Source organism: Agrilus planipennis, unplaced genomic scaffold, assembly GCF_000699045.2.
Source record: "Agrilus planipennis isolate EAB-ADULT unplaced genomic scaffold, Apla_2.0 scaffold153, whole genome shotgun sequence".
NCBI lineage: Eukaryota > Metazoa > Arthropoda > Insecta > Coleoptera > Buprestidae > Agrilus > Agrilus planipennis.
The window spans coordinates 242,650-249,718 of NW_020438996.1; the positions used below are offsets into that span (position 1 = coordinate 242,650).

Genomic DNA, 7,069 nt, shown 5'->3' on the forward strand with positions numbered 1-7,069 from the left:
CCTCGATATGTGGAATGAGAATAAAACGAATGGTTTAACACGTCTTCAAAGCATGCGATACGACGATTTATGACGTTTGTAGAATCCTATCTCCAACCGTTCCTGAGATGTCGTCCACCGAAAAACTCGAAGTAGCTACAGCCTCCGTGCGTGGAAGGAGAATAAAACGGATGGCCTAAAACGTCTTTAAAGCATGGGATACGACGATTTATGACGTTTTTAGAAGCCAATCTCTAACCGTTTTTGAGATGTCAACCAAAAAACTCGAGCTAGCTACAGTCTCTATGCGTGGAATGAGAACAAAACGGATGGTCCATAACGTTTTTAAAACATGGGATACGAATATTTATTACGTTTTCGGAAGCCTACCTCTAACCGATTCTGAGATGTCGTCCACCAAAGAACTCGAGGTAGCTACAGCCTCTATGCGTGGAATGAGAATAAAACGGATAGTCCAAAAGTTTTTAAAGCATGCCATACGACGATTAATGAACTGTTCAGAAGCCTATCGCTAACCGTTCCTCATTTGTCGTCACCCAAAAAACCTGAGGTAGCTACAGCCTCTATGCGTGGAATAAGAATAAAACGGATGGTCTAAAACGTCTTTAAATCATGCGATACAACGATTTATGACCTCTTCAGAAGACTACCTCAAACCGTTTCTGAGATGTCGTCCACCAAAGAACTCGAGGTAGCTACAGCCCCTATGCCTGGAATGAGAATAAAACGGATTGTCTACAATGTCTGTTCAGTGCTTCATGGTGTCAGTGACTTATATATTTACCTGGTTGTGGAATATTCGTACACAAAAGGACAATAGAACCCACCCCATTAAAAGTACATTTGGAAGTACCGATAATTAAATGTACCATCGGCAGTTAAATTTACATATGTATATAGTTCTTTATATCAATAACTTAGGTATTTGTTACCGGTTGTATTTCCATTGTTAAAATTGTAGTTGGTAGGGAAATCAGAGGTATAATTATTATCCTTTTAATATTAAGAATTCAGTGCAACAATCTCCCTGAAAGCAACTAGTTATAATTGTAAATATTCATGGTTCTTTCTTGTATAATACACTTTTAAAGTTTCAAGGTGTTTAAATTATTCACATAGGAGAAAAAATTGATGAAAGTGATTATTCGAAAATAATTGACTTCATCCAACACACCCATTAACAACATGACCAGAATTGTGCGAGCTTCTTGGCATTAAGGAAACCAAGAAATATTTACGTCTGGATATGCTGGAGTACAATGTTTTACAATGACCTTGGCCAATATCACAAAAACACACAACGAAAATTTAACAGAGTGAAACTTAGTCTACACAAAAATCATGATCTGACGTCACAGAAATCAGAGGATGCATACCCTATGGATATACTGGGTTATTGTGTTAAGTGTGTAATCTGACAGCGATGAAACATGATTTCGTAATGTTCAATATGTCGTTTACTATCGACTATGATAATGATACGCAACTTTTCGGTGGTCTACAGGATACAATAAGTCGTCACAGTATTGGTATGACGTTAACAGATGCACTGGTACAATTGTTCAATTACCACTACGCAGGCATACTCATTTCATTTGCCAAATCATTTGGAATAATGAAATCTGAAGGTAAATTTTATTTCACAGATTCTCACTCTTGTGGAGCCAAAGTTGCAAATGCTGCAAACGGCAAAGCTTACACTATTGAGTGCGAAGAGCTGATTGAAGTACATCGTATATGCAAACGTGCTACTCAATCCAGAAACGATCAGTACACCATCAATCATATAAGCGTCTTGCCAAAAAATAATGTAAATAATGTCAATGATATAAATATTAACAATAGTGTAAATAATTTCAACTGTGTAAATAATGTATATACCATCCCCCAAAATTGTGAAATTAATAATTCGATTGGAGTTATCACTAATATTGAACCTGTGTGTAATCAAACGTCAGTTACCCAGCTCCAGTCACCGCCCAAAAGATTGCATTCAACCAGAAATAGATGATGAACTAGGACTCTCCGAGAATATAAATAAAATAACACGTAAGACTAAAGATAATAATCTTGACTCCAGATGGTATTTAGATGACTGATTATGTATGCTCATGCCAAATGCCTGCGGATAATACTAAACTACGTGAATTAGTTTCAAAGTGTCAAATTCACAGACATACCCAAACATGCAAGAAAAACAATAACTACATAGTGTGAACTCGAACAATTTCAAATACAATAGACGATTTCATCAGAAACAGCGAATGGATTTGCGAGTTGAAACGCGGAAAAGACGATTTGTGGATAAATAACTACAATCCCACCCTGCTGAGTCTTTGGCAAGGCAATATAGATATTCAACTGTGTGGATCCAGTGAATCAATCGGATAGTACATCGCAAAATACATAGGAAAACAGGAATCTAAAGATCTAAATAGCTATCGATTATGCCATCTCAATCTGTGAGATTCTTCCCGAAACGTGATACTTCTAAACACTTGAATGCCAGAGCAACGATACGGAGTGCTCTAATTCGACAAGTCAAGGCGTGCGTCTGGCTTGCGTACAAACATTTTGGTCCATTTACCCATCCTGAGTATAATGTCCCCAATATGTGTTTAACAGAGTTTGCAATTCGGTTTGAGCCTTGGTATGCGTAAGAAACTGACGTCGCAGAGGAAAATATTGACGAAGATGTCTACGTTTCAATTGTTCAGCCAAACAGAAAACAATTGATTAATTTGCTAGATAATAAAAAAATTACGGTAAGAAACAATGCAGCATGTGTAAGAGTACCTTACTTTCTTGTTGGGACGGATCCTGAGAGTTTCTGTTATAGCTTACTAGTTCAATACAAACCTTTCCGAAGTGAAACCGAGTTACTCGAAGGATTCACTACTAAAAGTTGAAGCTCTGACTGAAGTCGCTGTACGACTCGCCTCTGGGACTACATTTCATAGTATGCTTAAGTTACATAAAGTACAAAAATATGGACGAATCGTTGCCACATTTGACAGGCAACTATTTGAAGATAATGTAAGGACAGTGGAAAGACATTAAATTCTTATTTATCGGTGAAATTTCTATGGTGCTTTATGAAATGAAATGATTAACTCACGTTGGAAACAATTAAAGAATAATGAGGAACTTTTTGGGGGCATTAACGTGCTAGTATTCGGTGACTTAATGCAATTCCCATCAATCAAAGTTCACCAAGTATTTTGTCAAGCCGATAATATGCAGCCGGCAGTTCATCTCTGGCGTTTGTTTACTCTAATCGAACTAGTAGACAACATGAGACAGCAAGGTGATAAAATGTTCATTGGTNTCAGAAGCCTATCTCTAACCGTTTCTGAGATAGCGTCCACCAAATAACTCGAGGTAGCTACAGCCTCTATGCGTGGGATGAAAATAAAACGGATGGTCTAAAACGTCTTTAAAGCATGGGATACGTCGGTTTCTGATATGGCGTCCACTAAAAAACTCGAGGTAGCTACAGCCTCTATGCGTGGGATGAGAATAGTTTGAGTAAATTAAATTTTAAGTCGGAAATAAAAGGAATTGGAATTACAAAAATTACTTTTTTATCGGTATAATGAGTTCTTATCCGCACTAAATTCAACAATTTATAAGCATGTTGAAGGTAAAGTTCAACCGGAAATATTGTTGTGGGTGGTAAATAAATTAAGGCTTTATTCGTTAATAAGCTGTTGAGGTATAATCACGATTGGATGTAAGGAATTTGATCTGGCGAAAAATAAAGCATCTATGAGATTTTCAAATTCGGTTCGTAACTCGTTTGATATTAATGTTAAGATGGCTAAGTGTTCCTCTAATTTTTGTTTAAATTCTAAATTAAATAAAATCTTATTTGTAGAGTTTACATATTCCTTTAAACTTTCTATATTTTTATTAAAAATATTAAAATATCTGTACAAATTTGTAATGGTATTGTTAAAATTTGGGACTGTTGTCTTATCTAGATGGGTCTGTTCCTTTAACAATTTGCCTAATTGTCTTTCATCCTTATTTACATTATTAATTGCGTTACTGAAGTAAGTTGCATCATTTTCATCAAGTGTGTCAAAGATAGTCTTAAAAACTGTAGCTTGTCCCATTTTAATCTGCTGAATTTTTGTCCTAACCTTGGAATAGAAGTAGAGGTTATTTGATCACAGACTAATTTTTCTTTCTGTTTCACAATTAAATCGAAAAGATCCTCGTATGACAATTTGTCCCAATAATTTTGTTTAGTCACTATATAGTAAATATGTTTTCCTTTTTTAACAAAACAGTAAATTTCATGAAGTTTTAGGTCATCTTTAAAATGTTCCTTATGATTGTATCTAATTACTATTTCACTCGTATTCCTATCCTGGATTTCTAAGTCCGTTGGTACACAAACTAATAAATTATCGTTAGCCGAAGTTAGATGAGTATTAAGTTCAGTTATGTTATTGTATTGAAGTACAGAATTTCCTAGCTGTTGTAAAAAGTTATTATAACTAAGAGGTTTAGTTGTAATAGTAGATATAGCAACCTTATCGGTTTTGTTAGATAATAGCGGATCTTCGGGTTTGATTCTGCTCAGTGCGTCTGCGTTGCTATTTAATTTTCCTGGTTTAAATGTTCGGTTCTGAGTAGATTTCTAATTGTTTTTAACCTGTCCGCCTTTGCATTTGAACTTGTAAGAGAAACCTTCTTAATGTAATTAGAATTGGATGATGGAATTTCATCGAGCAAGATTTTTAATTCGGATATTTTAAATGATTTATTCGTGGTGTTTAATATTGAAGTAAGCGTTTCACCCTTTTCATTAACTTTAACTAAACTTGGACAAAGATAAACACCTTCCATGAACTCTAGATTAGGAATTATTCCTTCAGAAATGGAATTATTAACAACTAATGCTTTAATTATAGTTTCACTTCTAGATTTAATAGTAAACGGTTGGAATTTACCTTCGTTTGTAGGATTAGTACTATTAACTATAACAGAATTATTACAATTAAGATTTGGAGAAGGAGACGAGTTAGAATAAGAATTAGAATAGGAAGCAGGAGTAGAAATAAAATTTGAATTACGATTAAGGTCACAACTAGAATTAAATTTGGTACTAAGATGAAAATTAGAATAGGAGGTAGAATTAATAATAATATTTTCGATAAAATATAATTCTAGAAAGTTTTCGTCGATTATGATTCTATTATTTTGATAATCAATTTGGCAATTATATTTATTTAAGAAGTCATTACCTAGTATTCCATCAAACTCGATAGGAAAGGAATTATCTACAACATAGAAAACATGTTCATAAAGATTATTGTTAACACTAACATCGAGATAGACATAACAAATAGTTCTAATAGGGTTTGAATTATTGTCTATTCCCTTTAAGTTAATGGGCTGGTCGTAGAATCGCTTAATATTAGTATTTAATTTAAAGGATTTTATTAAAGAAACATCTGCACCCGTATCTATAAGAAAATAGGTTGGTTCAACGAGCTGGCATGCAGATATATTAGTAAAAGTTGTTATACCGTTTTCGTTAATTAATGCAATTCGACCTGTGTGTGTTTTCCTCGGTACGGCCGTCTGCTGAGGAGCGTTGAAATTTAAATTTTCGCCATTGGAATTGTGTTTTTGACTATGATGTATATGGACTATGGTAATTACTGTTAGAAGAAAGTTGTTTCTTTCGCTCATTGTTATATTGACGCTTTCGGCACTCGCTAATATGATGCCCTATATTTTGCAATATGCACAAATATTTTGATTGAAATTTTGTTTTTGTTGACTATTATTATGAAAAATATTATTAGAATTATTATTTGATGTTTTATGCGACAGGTGATTTATGTTATGCCTAGGTGTTGTTCTTTGATTGTGACCTTTATATCTACAATTACATGATACGTGTCCTGGTTTATTACAAAAATTACAAAACCTAACTGATGAATTATTTAAGTTTTGATAGTTTTGAATTTCGTACTTAGATTTATGTTCTTGTTCCTCACTCAATGTCATGACAATTGCGTCTTCTAACGTTTTTGGTCTTAATGATTTGACGATTAAATTTAAATCCTTTTTAATTCACTAATGAAAACGTTCAAGGCTTGACTTTTTAACAATTCTACGCAAGCATTCCTAGCATCCTCAGTAAAATTTTCACCTAAGGTAATTAACTTAATATAGCAATTTTCTATTTTGTTAGAATAACTAATTACATCCTCGTTATGATTTTGTTTACAAGAGTTAAGTTCTAATTGCCACTGTCCAACGGTACGTTTCTCTAAATCCGCATCCAATAAATGTATTTTTAAAGTGCTTCAGTCTTTAAAAACTCTATTTCTAACAAGAGCCCTAGCACCATCAGTTAATTTTGTTTGAATAATGTGAAAAAGCGTATTTTTTTGATCAGACTGAACCAGTTTAATTGCTTTATCACAGTTATCGATGAATTCGTAAATTTTTGATTTAGTGCCATCGAACCTAATAAGCATTTTTTCTGCTAACTCTAAGGAAATACCACCATCACTATTAGAAGGTGCCGAAGGCATTGTTAAATGAAATTGTAAGAAATAGCGACACAAAAGTTTTATCACTTAGAAATGTACTGAAGTAGTAGATTTGGTAGAGATGTAGTAGATTTGGCAAAGACGTAGTAGATTTGCTAAAGATGTAGTAAATTTGGTAAATATGTGGTAGATTTGGGAAGATGAGCTGTTGACTTCTTTCCCTAGGTTCGAAACGTCGTGGAAAGGCTCGGGGTCCTGGCCTCACAACGATGATTTATAATAAAATGTGCGGAGATTACCTTATAGCAGGTGTTAATGAAAATTCTTCTTTTCTCCTGGGCTGACCTTGTAGCACATCCCACTCCTGACACCAATTTTTCTTTATTGTAATGAACCTCATGAGAAATAAAAGTCGTTGGTAGTTTACCTATTCATTAAACAACACTTATAACTTATAACTAACGAAAGATTGACGAAAACTGATCAAAAACAAGATTTACAGATTTTCACTTTGAGACTGTAGGACCGTATCTGTCTTGGTTAAGGAAGAA

The 7,069-nt window shown here is 34.1% G+C and overlaps 1 pseudogene; it reads right to left on the reverse strand.

Annotated features, from left to right (window-relative positions):
• Positions 1 to 5,647: 5,647 nt before the first annotated feature.
• Positions 5,648 to 6,560, reverse strand: LOC108738054 (annotated as a pseudogene).
• Between the last annotated feature and the right edge of the window lie 509 nt (positions 6,561 to 7,069).